We start from the raw sequence: 18,113 nt of genomic DNA on the forward strand, positions 1-18,113 counted from the left end.
CTCGTTTCGGGTGGATGGGCCCTTGTTTCTGCTCTCTGCCAGGGAGCTTGGACCCCGTGTTCCCACCCTCCGAAATCCTGTGAGTTTTTTCAGAGTGGAGGGCAATGAGTGTGAGTGGGTGAAGCCCAGTGCCCAGATGCTGTGATTCTGTGGGCCTCAGTTTTCTTACCTATAAAATGGGGATGATACCAGCTGCGGGATCACGGTGGAGGAGGGGCGGGCTCAGTGTGGTGCACATTTCTGCAGGCAGCGGCGGTCCCCAGCTGGGGTCCTGAGGGCTTGGAATCACATAGCCCCGGTTCGAATCCCTGCTCTGTGCTGATGTGCTGGGGGACCTTGGACCAGCGGCCTTACCTCCCCAGGTCTTGCTTTACTCGTCTATAAAGTGGGGTGCTGATGCTCTCAAGGTCATTGTGAATTTGGGGGGAGATCCCGTAAGGAAGGCGTATGGCCGAGCCCTGGCACAAAGTAGGTGCTCAGTAAAGTTGGTGCTCGCCACGGCTGGTGGGGCCTGGGATCCCGGTCCTCAGCCCCTCCTCCTGCATCGGCTCTGAACCCAGACCATGGAGAAGCTTTTTAAAATACAGATTGATGAGCCCCACCCCGACCTGATCAGTCTCTGGGCTGAGAGGGGGATTTTAACGAAGTCCCTGATATTAACGGGTTGAGGGGGCCTCTCCAGGTTGGACGTTCTTAGCCTGATTGCAGTGAGATTGTCAACCCACCACGCACTTATCACTCTGTGTCTGGTCATTCAGCAAAAGCTTACTTTATTCAAATAAGGGGCAGGCAGGCGCCGTGGCCGTTGCTAGAGATACAGTTGTGGGTAATGAGGGAGGGAACTCCCCTGAGCTCCGTATTCCCGGAGAACATCGTCAGCCCTCTTCCTGTGTGGCTGGTACCCACTCTGGGGCTTGGTACAGACCAGATGGGTGCTCAGTAAATGCATGTGGGTGGGAAGGAAGGCGGGGTGGAAACACAGGTGCATCGATCTCACGGCCAAGGGGATATGCTGGCAGATCAAGCTTGGTGTCCTTGTTGCCTATGTCATGGCTGGGATGCACCATCGCAGGAGGCGTGGTTTCCTCTCGTTTCTAATGAGATTGAACTTTTTTTTCAGTGTTTATTAGCTGTTTTTTTTTTCAGTTCCTTTCATGTACATTACCTGCAGTTTTCTTTATCTTAATGATTTGAGGATTTTACTCTGGAAATTGCAGCTTCCAATCTTTTCCAGGTCTGTGAATTATACCTCTTCTCTCTCTTCAGGACGTATTGTCATTTTGTTCATGCTTTCCTTTGATATGCAAAAGTTTTTTATTTTATTTTTTAAAATAAATTTATTTATTTATTTATTTATTTTTGGCTGTGTTGGGTCTTCGTTTCTGTGCGAGGGCTTTCTCTAGTTGCGCGAGCGGGGGCCACTCTTCATTGCGGTGCGCGGGCCTCTCACTATCGCGGCCTCTCTTGTTGCGGAGCACAGGCTCCAGACGCGCAGGCTCAGTAGTTGTGGCTCACGGGCCTAGTTGCTCCGCGGCATGTGGGATCCTCCCAGACCAGGGCTCGAACCCGTGCCCCCTGCATTGGCAGGCAGATTCTCAACCACTGCGCCACCAGGAAAGCCCCAGGTTTTTTTTTAAAGTTGTCAGATTATCGATCATGTACTTCAGGTGTCAGCAGTCTTTTTCTGTGAAGAGTCAGATACTGAGTATTTCTGGCTCTGTGCATCCTGCTGTATCTGCTGTGACCACACGACTTTGTCGTCACACTAACGCGTGGCCAGTGCGTGGTGAATGAGTGCGGCTGCATGCCAATGCAACTTTATGTACAAACACAAACAGCAGCCCACGGGGCAAAGTTTCCTGGGCCCTGATATACTTTATGGTCCGTATTATTTGTGCCATGTTTTAAAACATCCTTCCCTGCCCGCAAGTCAAAAAAATGATGTTTACACGTATTATTTTTGCAGTTGTCATCTAATTATGCCAAGCGATAATGGTTTTCTATTTGCTAAACAAACCAACTTCTCTTTCAAGATAGAATATTAAGTGAATTAAAGAAAAAAAATAGTAAACATTGTAGTATATGTGATTCAAGGATAACAAAGTGGTCGTGATGGTGCTTGGCTTAAGAGAACTGTGGGGACCCCACTCCTGTCTCCCAGTGCAGACGGGAGGTGGGAAAAGGTGGGGTACTGGGAAACCTCAAAGGACCCCTAATTAAGTGGTACCCCAAACACAGGCCCTGGACTGTTACTCATGGAATCTATAACTCTTTTTAAACCTTGGACTAGAACATAGTAGCTCCTTGGACGTTTGTCACCATGTTTAAAAACGGAAAATCAACCCCAGAATTAGACACGAAGAGAGCGTGGTTGAGAAGTCACATCCCAGGTGGGCAGACGTAGCCTTCCTGGCCGGCCCAGTTTGTTTCCCCTGCAGAAATGGTTTAATTGGATCCTTTGTCTTTGTTTTGCCTCCTTTCAGAGATTCTTCTGCCATCACTTGCTGAATAATTCAGCCTCTGGTTGCTGTGGCAACGCACCATTCACTGTATCCTGAAGTGCAGTTGGTGTTTTCGTATTGTGTATTTTTTTTAAATTTCCAGACCCTTACTCTTTTATCTTTCGGGCACTCCTAGGGCTTTTCTGGATGAAGTGGTCACGGTCTCCCCTGACTCTGTGTGCTGGCTCTGGGGATTTGCATGAAGTCGGAGTCAGCTTGGGACTAAAGGAGGAGTAAAGCTCTGTGATCATGGTCACCCCCTTTCTATATGGGAGCCCAGCTCACCTTTACGGCGTGTGTAAATGAATCGCAGAGTATTACAGACCCGCAGCTCCCGTGCCTCACACAGCGGGCATGTTCTAGAAATTACTGTCTTGCTTCAGTTGGGTTGTGTGCATGCCATTTAAGGATGCCCGACAGCTTTCTCTTTTATTATTATTATTATATAAGCTTCAGGTGTCCAGCATTGTAATTCGACATCTGTATACACTACAAAGTGATCAAGTGACAACTTTCCCTTTTAAGTGCAGACCCCGTACAGTATGTTTTGCTTCCTTTCCCTCATTTCATTTAATCTTTACAGGAACCGATAGAGTAGGTGTTATCATCGTCTCCATTTTACAGATGAGAAAACTAAGGCTTGATGAGAGAGGTTAAGGAACTTGCCCAGGGTCACACAGCTCAGAGGAGGCGGGCTGGGAGTCAGGCAATGGGTGGTCCCTCAGAACCCCCGGGCCTGGGCGGCAGGGGAAGCAGAGCTCTGGGGGCCTGGCTTATCTAAGTCTCTGCTTTGCGGTTTCTCATACTGGTGTGGCTTCCATCAGGGGACATTCAGGCCTCCAGCCAATGCCCTGGGCTTCTGTGCAAAACACTCCATGCCTGTGTTGGCGGGAGCCAGAGGGGATGCAGATATTCTCTCACCCCACCCCCGGAACAGTGCGGTGAGCGAACAGACTCTCGGCCGACCACGGGCTTCGGGGAAACGTAGACAAGTAGGTTCAAATCCCAGGCTTTCCGTCACAGCGGGGTGGGTTTGGGCCAGCACTGCCTTCTCTGAATCTCCCCCTGGTTTGTAAATTCAACACCGTGGCAGCACCTTCCTCCTGGGGCCCCTTTGGAAGGTTCCAGGTTAGTCCCTGGACAGACGGGTGAAAGTGCATCCCTGCAGGAGGCGCTCGGGGGGGTGGAGCCGCTGCTCTTTGGTCCTGGCTGGACGCACTCAGGCTAGTTGTCACCTGGGCAGGCAGCAGGCCAGGCCAGGGTACTGAGCTGCTGTAGAAGCAGCGCCTGGAGGGCCAAGGTCGTGTTAGCGTGGTTGTTAATGTCAGTACATTGTTCTCCTCTGTGACTGTGGTGTTTTTTGCCCGGCAGGCACCTCCGCGATGCACAAACCTTCTGTTAAGTCTCCCTTGGGGCGTCCTCTGCTGTGGGACCGCATGTGAGAAGTTGATTAATGCTCAGTAGCTCCTCCAGGAGCTGGTAGTTAGCACGTTAACACAGGCGTTAAATGCACGTGCATTAAGTGACCCTCCAGCCGGTCCCTTTGTACGTTTTGTTCTCCCACATCCAGAACAGGCTGCCGCCACTCAGGCCTCCGGGAAACACGAATTCCCAGGAAAAAGTGTTCTGTGCTGCTGCTCCCATGCCCCGTGCTTGCCTTGAAATCTGCGGAATTTTGAGGAGGAGGCTTGATGCTTTTAAGGCTGGAGATGGAGATTGGCATCTTAGAATCAGCACTATGAACCGAGCATCAGCCGTGGTACTTTCTTTCTGCTGAAGGTGTCAGAAAAGCTGGGGCACAGTGCAGGGTCTCAGTTCTGTGGACACAGGGTTTAGAAAATACAGAAACCTTACTTTGGGCTTAGCAGGAAAAAATGGCTTAATTTTAATTGCTGCAAAGGAAGCCGCTCCTTTGGGAAGTGTTGAGGCATCATTGCAGTGGGGTGGGGGGAGATTGCATAATAACAGATGTTGATAAATATTTGCTGCTTTTCCTCTTCCCGACCTGCAGTGCCGGGTGGGAGCCCAGCTCCTCCTGGGCGACTTGAATCCTGCCCCATAGGCACCATCTAAGTAGGGACAGAAAAGTGTGGTTATTAATGATGGTCGTTGTTAACATGTATTCAAGTGTCTTCTGTGTACAAGCTTCCTGCTAAGCGTTTCATGCGTATTACCTCCTTGGAGCCTTGCAAGAGCTCTCCGGGGTAGGTGCTATTAACGGTCCTATTTTTCAGATGAGGATAGCTGGCTCAGAACAGTGCAGTCACTTGCCTGTGCTCACACAGCGGCAAATATGGGGTGCGGGGGTAATTGGTCACCCGATCCACGCCAGTTCCAGCATCAGAGCGTCCATCCAAATCACCAGGGAGCTTTGTGAAAGCACAGATTCCCAGGCCCCACCCCAAATCACTTGAACAGGAATCTCTATTTTAACAGAGCCCTTCTCCTAAGTGTCACTGCTGCCTTAGGCTGCACTGTGTCCCCTTCCTTGTCACCCTTAGAAGAACATTCTTGGAGGCCTCAGGATCAAAATAAGCTGTACTTCTGTGTAACAGCTGTCTGTTAGTATCTTAAGGAGAATGCACATTTTGTAGTTAATTGTGTTTCCCTTTTTGCCTTGGCCACCAGGAAGCTTGGAGTCAAGTATGCAGATACCTGTCACAACTGTGTTGTATCATTTGGATTGTGTGTCTGTGTTTGATCTTCTGTTGTGTGGCCTTTGTCTTAATTTCCTCAACTCTTTTTTTTTGGAAGGAAGGAGTCTCACATTTATTGATCATACTATGTTCTAACTCTTTCACCTATGTTACATTTTTTCATGGTTACAAGAAACCTAAGATATAGGCATTACAACAGACTCTTGCCATTTGATGATTCAACGTTGGAGGTTTTGCCTATTTGCCAGTAACTCCAAACATGTAGGACTTGAAATTTTTCTAAAGCATTTATGTGAAACTGATGCCCACGTGGAGGCTGAAATCGTGGAGGGAGTGATTGTGAGACAGGATTATTGGTGAGCATCTCTATTTCAGTTTGAGTTTGCTTTTGTCACCTCTCTTTCTGTCTGCTGTAGTTCTCCAGAAGTGCTTCAGTAGTTTCCTTTTTTTTTAATTGAAGTATAGATGATTTACAGTATTGCATTAGTTTCAGGTGTACAATGTAGTGATTCTGCATTTTTGAGATTATACTCCATTATAGGTTATTGCAAGATAATGGGTATAATTCCCTGTGATATACAGTATATCTTTGCTGCTTATCTATTTTATGTATAGTAATTTATATCTGTTAATCTCATACCCCAAATTTGTCCCTCCCCCTTTTCCTCTCCCCTTTGGTAACCACAAGTTTGTTTTCTATGTCTGTGAGTCTGTTTCTGTTTTGTATACATATCCATTTGTATTATTTTTTAGATTCATATATACATGATATCACATAGTACTTGTCTTTCTCTGTCTGACTTATTTCACTAAGGATAATATTTTCTAGGTCCATCCATGTTGCTGCAAATGGCAGTTTTTCATTCTTTTTTATGGCTGCTTAATATTCCGTGTGTGTGTGTGTGTGTACATATATCTTAAGCCAGTTGTCTGTTGGCGGACACTCAGGTTGCTTCCATGTCTTGGCTATTGTAAATAGCGCTGCTATGAACATTGGGGTGCATGTATCTTTTCAAAGTAGTGTTTTCGTTTCTTTCGGATTTATACCCAGGAGTGGAATTGCTGGTCATGTGATAGTTCTATTTTTAATTTTTTAAGGAACCTTCACACTGTTCTTCATAGTGGCTGTACCAATTTACATTCCCACCAACAGTGTAGGAGGGTTCCCTTTTCTCCACACCCTCTCCAGCATTTGTTATATATAGACTTTTTGATGATGGCCATTCTGACTGGTGTGAGGTGATACCTCACTGTAGTTTTGATTTTCATTTCTCTAATTATTAGCGATGTTGAGCATCTTTTCATGTGCCTGTTGGCCATCTGTATGTCTTCTTTGGAGAAATGTCTAGTTAGGTCTTCTGCCCATTTTTTCAATTGGATTGTTTGGTTTTTTGATATTGAATTGTACGAGCTGTTTGTAGATTTTGGATATTAACCTCTTGTCAGTCACATCATTTGCAAATATTTTCTCCCATTCGGTAGGTTGTCTTTTTGTTTTATTGATGGTTTCCTTTGCTGTGCAAATGCTTTTAAGTTTAATTAGGTCCCATCTGTTTATTTTTGCATTTATTTCTTTTGCCTTAGGAGATTGATCCAAGAAAATAATGCTACAGTTTATGTCAAAGAGTGTTCTGCCTATGTTCTCTCCTAGGAGTTTTATGGTTTCAGGTCTTACATTTAGGTCTTTAAACCATTTTGAGTTTATTTTTGTATGTGGTATGAGGGAATGTTCTAATCTCATTGATGTACATGTGGCTGCCCAGTTTTCCAGCACCACTTACTGAAAAGACTGTCTTTTCTCCATTGTATATTCTTGCCTCCTTTGTCATAGATTACTTGACTGTAGGTGTGTGGGTTTATTTCTGGCTTCTCTATTCTGTTCCATTCATCCATATGTCTGTTTTTCGTGCCAGTACCACTCTGTTTGATTACTGTAGCTTTGTAGTATAGTCTGAAGTCTGGGAGGGTTGTGCCTCCTGCTTTGTCCTTTTTTCCTCAGGATTGCTTTAATTTGCTCAACTCTTAATTTTATCTCTAGGGGGTATATTTTTCTATATATGATTTCAAACCCATTTCTCAATTTTAACTATAAAAATGTAAGTAAAAATACATATTTTTTTTATGGAGGCCCTCTTAGCATGCATGAGATTTTGCCATCTAACATCATGTCAGAAGGGTTTTCCATTCTTCTACATAGGATTCAAATGTTCATTTTTAATAGTGGTCTAGTGTGTTAAGGAGGGGACAGACCTACCAGCTTTGCTTTTCCCTCCCACAATCAACAGACTTTTAGTTTGCCTCAAAATCTTTACTTTTAAAATAAGCTACATGTAATGCTTATTTTCACACATCAGTGTTTTTTTTTTCTTTTTATGGATTATTTACATGAGCAACATTTCCAGAAATGATAAAAGAGGAGGAGGAAAATGCATTGAATTAGATGATGTCATCATTCAAGAATGAAAACCAGTTGTCAGCAGATCAGTGGGTAACAGCCTGGAATTTGTGGTTCAGGAGGGAGGGAGCAAAATTTCTTAACAAATACATGAAAATAATTCAGCTTCACTAGTAACTACAGACATTAAAAAATTCATAGTAACAAAGAACCTTTCATCCCCAATTAAAATGACAATAAAACTTTAAAATATTATTTTAAAATATTTTAAGTTATATTTTACTAATATAAATACTGATAATGATCTAAGAATATCCCACTCTAGTGAGGTGGTGGTTTCCATGCCATCCCACTGCTGGCAGCCATGCGACTTGAAAACAACTGGGCAGGTGAAGAGCCAAGATGGCAATTTGCACACTTTAACCGAACACTCTGCTTCTGGGAGTTTATATTCAGGGGTTTAGAAGGAGAACAAGCATGCTGTGATGGTTAGTTTTAGTCCCAGAGGACTTAGTGTCTGCGGGGGCCCCCCTTAGTGTCCCCCTTAGTGTCTCTGGGGACAGAGGGTCAGGACACAGTGTGACAGCTGAGAATCTCCATCCTCCAGATGTGCTGCAGGTGGGGCAGGTCTGTTTCAGGTCCTGAGGACGTTACACGCTGCGACGTGGGGACAGTGTTCCTGCAGAAGCTGTCGTTCAGGCTTCGAAGGGGCCAGCGGGGGTGGGCTTGGTCTCAGGGGGCCTTCGTTCTGCTGTGAACTTGTACCCAAACCTGTGCGGATGACAGCTCTCACTTCCACGGAAGTGTCCTTTGGTAAATTTCAGGCAAGTGGAGGGGGGTAGGGCCAGCTTCTGACCCAGGTTTCATGACAACATGAACAGCAGCGAATGGGACAGATTGGCCCTGACCGCAGGCTGGGCACCGGGCTGCTTGTGTCCCTGGCCGGACCGCAGTGCTGGGCAGGAGCGCTCCTCCCTGCTGGGTCCCAGTGTCTGTCGTGGAGCAGCCAGACTGGGGGTTCCAGAGCCCTCGCTCTACCCGCGCCCCGCCCCGGGAGCATCTCATCTTCCGCGAAAGCACAGAGAGCACGTGACGCACTGCGGCTCAACCCACTTCCTGGTACATCGGCACTAACGCGTGAGTAACCTCCGCGTCCTCCGCTGGTCCTTTGCCTGCTTCAGCGTCGCCAGCCCTAGAACCTTCCCTCTGTGCTCCGTGTGGTGTAGGGTCCTGTACACGTGCCTCGGCTTCGGTCCCTAGTAGACCCTCCGATGCCCACGCTGCAACCTCACCTCGGATGCAGGACGTGACACTCCTAGATCAGGGCCTGGTGCGGCCACCCCCGACTTGTATAATAACAGCTGTTACTGCCGAACCTGAAGTTCATGCAGATTTTGCCTCTTACCCCTCGGTTTATGCACGGTTGCCGTGACGTAAGAGGGTGTTGTAAATGACTTACGGGGGAGGTCGAGACCGCGGGAGAGCAGGCCTGCTTTGTCTTGCAGCATCGCGTCTCACGCCCTTGCGTGTCTCCTGGGGCGCAGAATCCCCGTCACAAACCTCGGGTCCCTGCAGAGCGCAGGGGCTGGGTACTGGGGAGCAGAGATGGAAAGACAGGCTCAGAGGTGCATCATGTCTAATAAAATATGTGCAAAATAGACGTATGACTCAGCCGTGGAAGCGGAGGGTCTAGGAGGGAGCGATGAATCCGGCAGGAGAGAGGAAGAGTTGGGGTGCAGGCATCAGAGAGGGGGTGACGTGGCACGCGGTCTCGATGGCTCGATACGTGTCAGCCCACGTGGCAGCTGGAGCGCAAGGATGTCCCAGGCAGAGAGCAGCCGCGAGGAAGTCCCGCGGCCTGAACCCGCATCGCCCTCCGGAGAACGTGGTGTGGCTGTGAAGGGCTGGGGCGAGTGGGGCAGGGGCGAGGCTGCAGGGCTGCACGGCCAGGTGGTGGGCACCCTGCTAGCTCCTGGTCCGCACGCGGCTGCCTCTGGTCCCTCCCGGAGGGACCTCCCTTGGTGTCCCCCATTCTCCATCCCATCATCCCGTGTTCTTCACCGCACTTACTGCTGTCTGAAATTCCCCTTTATTCCTTCCTTTGCCGCTTTGGGGTCTGTCTCCCCGCTAGAACACCGGAATCCTGCCTCTGCTGTTCGCCTGGGGTGCCCCTGGCACAGAGCAGCCGCTCCATGAATTGTGCAAACGGTGAACAGAGGCGTCTGGCCTTTCCTGAGAAGCAGTGAGGGTCCCCTGAGGGCTCACGAGCAGGGGCGTGGCAGGGCGAGGGCACGTCTGAGGTCCCCTCTGCCTACACGTGTGGGGGGGTGTCAGGCTGGGGGGCCTGACGGGGGCGTGTGACGCTGGTCTTGCAAGAGCCGAGGAGATGGGCGTCATCACGTGACGACGGGGCCACGGGGCGTGGGTGGGTGGGGGGGTGGAGGAGGGCGGGGAGCAGGACCCCGGTAAGGGCTTGAGGAGGTGACAGGGACGGGGGGAGCTGGTGCTGTGCGCCGGGGCAGGGGATACAGGAGGAAGGAAGGCGGCGCTTGAGGAAGGCTCGTGCCCACATTTGGGCACAGGGCTGGCCGTGTCTCTGGCGCTGTTAGCAGGGGTTCGATCCGCGAGCAGGAGCGTGGACCGCGTGCGGGAGCCTCCACTGGCAGTTTTGAACTAACCAGGTTGCAAGTTACCAGCAGCACCAGCTAAAGATTGAAGTCACTGAAGGACCAGTAAGGAGTTTTCCGGGGTTGTGTGGTTCCTTTGATCATGGGTGCGTTTCCTACCACCGTGTGTTCCCTCCGACCTCACATCCGGGTGACAGGGAGAGCAGGTGGCCAGCCATTTTCCCCTGGGGCCCCTGGGGACAGAAGGGCTTTGTGTGTGTCAGGTTGAATAAGCCCTGTCCATCTGTAGAAACAGAGTGGCATTAAATGCAATCCAAGGGCAGTGGGGGGACTTGAAACCCACTTTTCTTCATTCTGTAAGCCTGCAGGACTTGAGCCATGGGACGTTGCTGAGTAATGTGGGGATTTCGGTTGGCACGTCAGGGGCAAGGTGCTTCTGTTTGGATGAAACAGGGCAAGGGGCGACTGAGTCCTTCCTCACATTGCTGGGGAGGGGCCGGGCCAGGGCTCCCAACTCTGGGAGGGGGAATCTCACAGCCGACCTGGGGCTGCAGCCTGGGGGCCCAGCGGGATGGGCCCAGCGGGATGGAGTCAGGAGAGGCCTCCGGGTGAAGGGGGCTGCTCGTTAGTGAGCCGCCGTCCACGAGGAGAGCACAGGATGTTCTCCCAGCTCGACTGCACGGGCGGGAAACCTCCGAGGGTTGAACTTGGCGTCCTGGTACACGAAAGGCCATTCGTCGGCTCGGTCTCTGAAACGGCTGGTGGGACGACTTCCAAAGGGATTTGCCGGCAGTAGAGGAAAGAAGGTAGATGCGTAATGAGGAGACTAGCAATTCATTAAGCCCAAGAGAATTCTTGAGCAGAAAAGTAATAGCTGGGCCTCTCCAGCAGGAGGAAGTACAGCTGTGGTGGGAAGGACGAGGTTTAGGCCTAATGTGCCCCCCACTGTACAGTGAACCCCGAATCTGCAAAGCAGGTGATTAGATTGCAGGTCCTCAGGCCCCTGGGGAGGGATGCCCCCAAACTCCCCCTTCACCATCCCTGGAAGGTTGGTGGACGACAAAGTTGATCCCAAAGCTTCCTGAGCACTTTCAGGGGGAGAGAAGAGACACTGTTCTGGGACTCCGGAGTGGGGAGGTCAGACTGTCCTCTTAGCTCATTGCACAGAATGGGAGTCACAAGCCCAAAGGCGCCCTCTGTGAGTGACGGGCCAGGGGCAGTGCTGTGGCAGGTTGGGAAATGTGTGTCCTTGCTTCAGGGGGCACCTGCCCCTCAGCAACTGTGGGTGTCAGCCTGGGAATGCCAGATCAGTGTGGGCAGAATTTTCCAAGAGAAACTGGAAATATTTATTTCAATGTAAAATTTCCTTTATTTAAATGTTGGGGGCCGACTCACATTTTTTAAAAAAAGTACAGACCCCATAAAACACATTTGTGGGCTGTATTTGGCCTGAGGGGGTCACCCGTTTGCCATCTGTGATATGACGTCACTTGTTTTACGAGAAGCTCATTCTTGTTTGCACTGAGAATGGGGGATTTTGACTGTTGAATTAATGTAGGGAAAACAGTGGGTCAGAATCTGAATTGAAGGTCAGCAGTAGAAGCATTGAGACCAGAGACTGTGACCACCAATGTCCTGTGCAGCTCCGGCAGGTCTTTTCTTTCCAACTGGCAGGGAAGGGGGCTGCTCTGGAAGAGCTTGTGTGCACACCGCCCCCATGGCTCTAATCTTGATCGGAGGAAGCACCTCTGTGTGGTGGTGAAAGCCTGGACTCTGGGCAGGATGTCTTGGTTCCCGTCCCGGCTCTGCTGTTTTCCAGCTGCGTGACTACAGGCAGGCGACCTCCCTGGCACGTGCCTCACTCTCCTCTTGTGTGAAATGGGGATAATTAAAACAGAGCCCGTCTCCTAGGGCTGCGGAAAGGATGCAAAGAGACGGGACACATAAAAAGCCTAGACTTCTGTGTGGCAGGGAGGAAGCACCAGGGAATAAAACAAATAAATATGGGGATAGGGAATTTTAATAGTGTGAGACATAATTTGCATACATACAATGCAGCCTTTCAAAGTGCACAGTCCATGCTTCTAGTATATCCGTGGAGTTGTGTGTCCATCACCACAGTCAACTTCAGGACATTTTCATCACCCCCCAAAGGAGCCCTCACCCCTTAGCCATATCTCCAATCCCTAGAACAGTACCTGGGCCATGTGGGCACTTAATACTTTTTCAGTTATTGTCGCAAGGGTTGGGGGAGGTATGTATGAAGACCCATGACCGCAATTAGTGTCACCATCCTGTCCTTCATTGTGTCTTTACCAACTTTATCCTCTTCCTCAGCATCTTCATCACTGTCGCCGTCTTCCTCCTTATCACCATCTTCATCCCCTTGTTTATCTTCGTCATCACCACCGTCATTTTCATCAATGTCTTATCCATCTTTTTCTTCTTCATCTACATCAGCTATCTTCATCATTTTTGTCTTTATCTTCTTCATCTTCTTTACCATCATCTTTAGCAACATTTTCATCCACATCTTTATCGTCATCCTCGACATCTTCATTGTCTGTCTTTGATACATAGGAAGCACTTAGGAAACAGTGGCTCTCGACCTCCTTGAGGTCCAGGGACCCCACTTCCAGGAGAATGAAGCCCACATCTGAAGCCGGGTTGGGAGCTTCAGGCTGACTCCTGCCTGGAGAGAAAGGGAGCCTTGAAAGTGGTGGAAGGTCAAGGGTGGGCGGGGCCGGGACCTCTCAGTTCCTGCAGGTGCAGCTCAGGGCCGGCCCAGTGCAGCGGCTGGTTGGGATGGTGATCTCGAGGTAGCAGCCATCCCTCGGCTGGGATGTGCAGGGCCCGGGCCTCTACAACCCTCTTAAGAGGATTTTGAGATCCCAGGAGCAACGACTCTTTGTGTTTAGCAATTTCTCTGCTTTTCTTCCTTCTTTGGTGAAGCAGATTTTCCTTTTTTTTTCTTTTTTTTTAAGTAAATTTATTTATTTATTCATTTATTTAATTTTTGGCTGCATTGGGTCTTCGCTGCTGCATGCGGGCTTTCTCTAGTTGCAGTGAGCGGGGGCTACTCTTTGTTGTGGGGCGCAGGCTTCTCATCGTGGTGGCTTCTCTTGTTGCAGAGCACAGGCTCTAGGCGCGTGGGCTTCAGTAGTTGTGGCACACGGGCTTCAGTAGTTGTGGCTCGCGGGCTCTAGAGCGCAGGCTCAGTAGTTGTGGCGCACGGGCTTAGTTGCTCCGTGGCATATGGGATCTTCCCGGACCAGGGCTCGAACCTGTGTCCCCTGCATTGGCAGGCGGATTCTTAACCACTGCGCCACCAGGGAAGCCCGAAACAGATTTTCTTGACTCACTTCCCCAGCCCTCCAGGGAATCTCGGGCATATTCCTGGGGCTTTCAGTCTCCCTCTGTTTAGAAACCTCAGGGGACCTGGAGGTCAGGTCTGTTCTATCCAGATAAACCCTCCCAGGCCCTTAGCCTGGTACCGCCTCCCTGCTCCGCTGCTGTGGGGAGGGGCCTGCCGTGACTAGTACATACGTAGCCTCCAAGGTGAAGAGGAAGCCTGGGATTAACGAGGCACTTTCAAGGATTTGTTGCAAAATACAAAAGGGAGTCGCGGGGCAGGCCTGGGAGCAGGCCCTGTGGGATGTTGGGGGGAGGGCAAGACGAGACCCCCGCCCTGGAGGGACGGGTGCGATGGTCCTGGGAGGCCGAGGCCGGCACGGTCCAGGCCGAGCGGTGGCTGTAAAGTCGCGCGTGTTCTGCTTTTAGATGGAACTAGCTAAGCAATAGAAAAACGGCACTCCCAAGTCGGGAAACATTTGACAAAATCTACGCCTCGGAGGACACACATATGAATCTCGGTCTTTGTTAGAACGCATGACGTTCAAGGAAGAAGAGCCAGCATCTGGGGCTGGGTGGCCCTTGCAGATGGGGCTCAGCCCCCCTTGGTCCTATGAGCTCGTGGCCCCTGAGTCCTCCCGTGGGGTCAGCTGCTCTTGTTTTCCTTGGTTGCTTGGGAGTCTGTCAAGGAAAGTACAGCATGTTTTATAAGAAAATGCAAAACAACCTCAACCCCCCTTCAGGCTCAATAACAACACGAATCCCATACCCAGGGGGCCAGGGGGACTGGCGGTTTAGAGCTTACGTGGCTGGGAGGTGCGGACTGAGGGGGCCCAGGCTAATCACCCTCCACCTGTCCGAGCCTGTGAAATGGGTGAGTGACACCTGCCTGCTTTACCCAGAGTCAGGGCTTATCCTGTGTGAGCTGCAGTCATAGTAATAATAGTGCAATGGTAGCTTGCTAACATTTATTAAATGTGTGTCGTGTGCCAGGGACTGTGGCTTGCCTGCATTCACCGAAGCTTAAGATGTAAATGCTATTATTAGCTGTCTTTCATAGCTAAGGAAATTGTGGTTCAGAGAGGTTAGGTAAGATGTTCAGAGTCACACAGCTAGTATGTCATGGAGCTGAGATTTGACCCAGTCAGGCTGGTTCTGGACACTGGGCCTGGAGGCACCCTGCTTCGTGGAATGGTTGCAGACAGTCAGGCCTGGCATAGTTGTTCCACAGTCACTGAGGATCTAGGCTTCCTTCTATCAATATCTTCCTGCTCAGTTATCCTCACACTGGCACTTACCCTCTATGGTCCAAGATGGCTGCAGGAGCACCAGACATCACATTCAAGTCCCAAAGGTGCATAGATCCCAGCTGAGTCAACTCTTCAAAAAGACTCTTTCTAGAGGCTTTTCAGCACACCTTTCCCTACAGCTCCTTGGTAGAACCTCTTCACGTGGCCATGCTTAGCTGGAAAAGAAGCTTCCCTGAATAGAATCAGCTTTCTGGTGCTATGTAAGAAGGGAGAATGGAGGTTGGGTAGGAAGCTAGCGGTCTCTGCTACAGTGGGTGTTCAGATTAATTTTGTTGAGATAGACTGAAGGACAGAAGGAAGGAGCAAACAGATGGACAAGTGAAGGAAAACCTTGTGTCTGTGAGGTATAACGTGATTTCTAAAGCAGTCTGGTCCAAGGAGTCTGTGTGGAAGCCCCTATAGGCTCTGGGCAATTTGTAAATGCCTCGTGTTCCTGACCGTCTAGAGCTGGGCCCAGGGATTTCGACGAGTGGTGGGAAGCTGAGGGGGGAGGGGGACTCCGAGGGGCCCCTGGGGTGACGTGGACAGATACCGCTGTCCCTTCCTCAGTGATACCCCCCCGTGACATTGCAGTTCAAGGGCAGACACTTCCTGGGCAACCTCTATGTGCCCCCCTCAGCACAGGGCCCTGGGGATGGAGGAGAGAACAAAAGGGATGCAGGGGCTGCCTTCAGGACACAGGGCGGGGAGGGAGGTCAAGGGAGAGAGGGTGAGATGCCTGTGGGACACAGGCAGTAGCGTGCGCAGCGCACAGGGCGTTGTTGGGGTCCTACCTCCCGCCCTACCAGGCAGTTCCTCACCTCCCCTCTCCGGGCTGGTGAGGCCGGTGCTTCTTAGTAGCGCTGCTGAAGTTCCGTGTCCTGTGGAAGCTACCTGGTGTGTGGGGTGGTGCGCTTTCCTTTTTTAAAATCAAGTGGAGTTGCGCTTCTCTTGGCCTTGGTATTTCCTCACCCAGTATTTGCTTGTTTACTGCAGCCTTGCTGAGCCCCTGCCCTGGGCCTCAGGCGCCATACTAACCTGCCTTCGGCTCCCAGACTTGCTGGGGAGGGGAGCTAGGAAGCAGGAGATGCGGCCCAGCGGATGAATGGGCCTCTTGGTGAAGGAGGAGCTGGGAGCTCTCCAAGACCCGGGAGAGCTTCCCCAGGGAGGGGAGGAGGGAGGGGAGGAGGAAGGGGAGGGGCAGGGCCTGGTACTAACAGGTGCCCCATAAACATTTGTGGACCAGGGACCAAAGTGGTCCTAATGCCACGGGCAGGCAGTGGGGAGCATTATGTATTACTTTAATTTTCCAAATCTGAATTAGGGACCAATAGCCGTGGTAAAACTTAAATAGCACATCTCACTCCCACCCCATCTCTGCCCAGAGGCTGCCGCTGTCCATGGGCTGTTTGGAACCACTTGGAGGCGGGTTTTACACGAGCAGTAATAACCATGACGGTAACTAGCTTCCTCTGTACTGAGTGGACAGCCCTCCCTGCACGGGGCTGAGCCATCCTCGGGAGGAGATCACAGGCCCGGGAGGGAGAGAGCAGAGCCCCCGACTCCACGCTCAACACGGGTGATTAATCCCAAAGCCAGTTAGAAGAAGAAATTATAAACGCGACTTGTTCATGCTCGAAACACTTTAACGTAAGTCATTCAGAGGTGCATTTATTCGGCCGTCTTTTGAGGTGGCATCAAAGACTTCTCACTGCAGAAGGATCTACAATTAGTGTTCTTTCTCGTGTGAGACAAACGTTGGATGCATCTTCTACAATTTCTAGCGCCGACTTCTCTGCAGAGGAGTGAGAATTAAAGATGCCTGGAAGCAGAGTCCTCCCAGAGATGGAAACCCCATCGTTCACTCGTTCGTCTCCCATACTTGCCCGCGACGGCCGTGTTTCAACATCCTGCCTTTGCTGACTTCAAAGCAGCCAAGTCGGTTCTCATAGAAATAACATTTTCTTTTTCCATCCATATTGAATCATTTAATCAATGTGCATAAAGTCTGATTAAATCACCTAATAACAGAAGCGAGTTCACCTGGTTCGCGTAGGTTAGGGAACAAGGAGACCAGTTCCTGACAGGTGCCCAGCTCTCTGTGGGAACGGACTGCCCGGGGCCAGGGCTGCCTGCCACGTGTGCTCAGTGGGGTCTGCTTTTCCAGAAGGACGGGGAGTGTCGGTTAACCCGGGTTCAGCTAAGTGGAGGTAACTCGAGAGAGCTCCTCCCATAGTACTGTCATCCTCGTTTATGGAGAAGGAGGCTGTGTCTGAGACCCAGAGGCCCAGCACCAGTGGGAGGTGTATGTTCAGCGGTTTATGGCAGGACATTGCAGACGGCATCTGTGGGGCAGGCCGTCGGGAAGGGCCGGAACTCCCGGGCATGGGCCGAGGCTGCTGTCTACAGGCAGAATCTCCTCTTAGCCAGGGAGCCCCAGCCCTGCTCTTAAGGCCCTTCCACTGATTGGACCAGGCCCACCAGACCATCTAGGACAGCCTCCCTTAGTTCAAGTCAACTGATGATGGACGTTAAATCACATCTACACAACACCTCCACCATGGCACCTAGGTGAGTGATGGACTGCAGAACTGGGGACGGGGCCTTACCAGGTAGACTCCACCAAATGACAGTCCCAGCGCCAAAGGCAGCAAGAAGTTTACGAGCAGATGGGGATCCCAGAGCTGATTTGTGGAGAAGTTAGAATTCACACCAAGGCTGGGTTTGGAGCCCAGTTTTACTTTCATGCTCCAGAGTCCAGCCAGGTGGGCTTCCAGAGAGGACCTATCGAGAAGCGCCCATGCTTTCCCACATCTGCCTGAAGCTCTGTTGCTAGCGGACCACAGTGTCTCCAGCCAGGCTCTAAATGGACGCCAGAGCTCTGCCTTGAATTCTGCTCTCATGCACCGTGTCCTTATGAACATTCCAGAAAACATCCGCTTAGACCTGAACTGTTGGGTCAAAGGATAAATACCTGCATTTGTAATCTTGGTAGATACCAAAATGTCATCATCAGAGCTCGCCTGCAGAGCACACACTCTGAGGCCCGGGGTTGGAGGTGAAGGATGGGCTCCGCCGTTCCAGCCGGCGGTCTTCCTGGAGGAGGTAAGATGTCTGCCTGAGAGCACAGGGTTTAGGTCAGCTGTTCTGTGGTCCCTGGCAAACCTGGGGAGGTTTCGTGGGCTGTCACTGTGACGGGCCAGGCCAGGGGGTCGGGCGTCCTGCAGGTGAGGGCACTTCCTGAGCAAGGAAGACTCACCCCCACCCCACTTGACCTTCAGTGTCCCTCGGAT

General features: G+C 50.8%; 1 protein-coding gene across 6 annotated transcripts in view; it reads left to right on the forward strand.

Moving 5' to 3' along the window:
* PHACTR3 (phosphatase and actin regulator 3) overlaps positions 1 to 18,113 on the forward strand; it is a 224,385-nt gene that overhangs the window by 188,879 nt on the left and 17,393 nt on the right. The gene's annotated exons all lie outside the window — the stretch shown is intronic.

Source organism: Balaenoptera acutorostrata, chromosome 15 (assembly GCF_949987535.1).
Source record: "Balaenoptera acutorostrata chromosome 15, mBalAcu1.1, whole genome shotgun sequence".
Lineage (NCBI taxonomy): Eukaryota > Metazoa > Chordata > Mammalia > Artiodactyla > Balaenopteridae > Balaenoptera > Balaenoptera acutorostrata.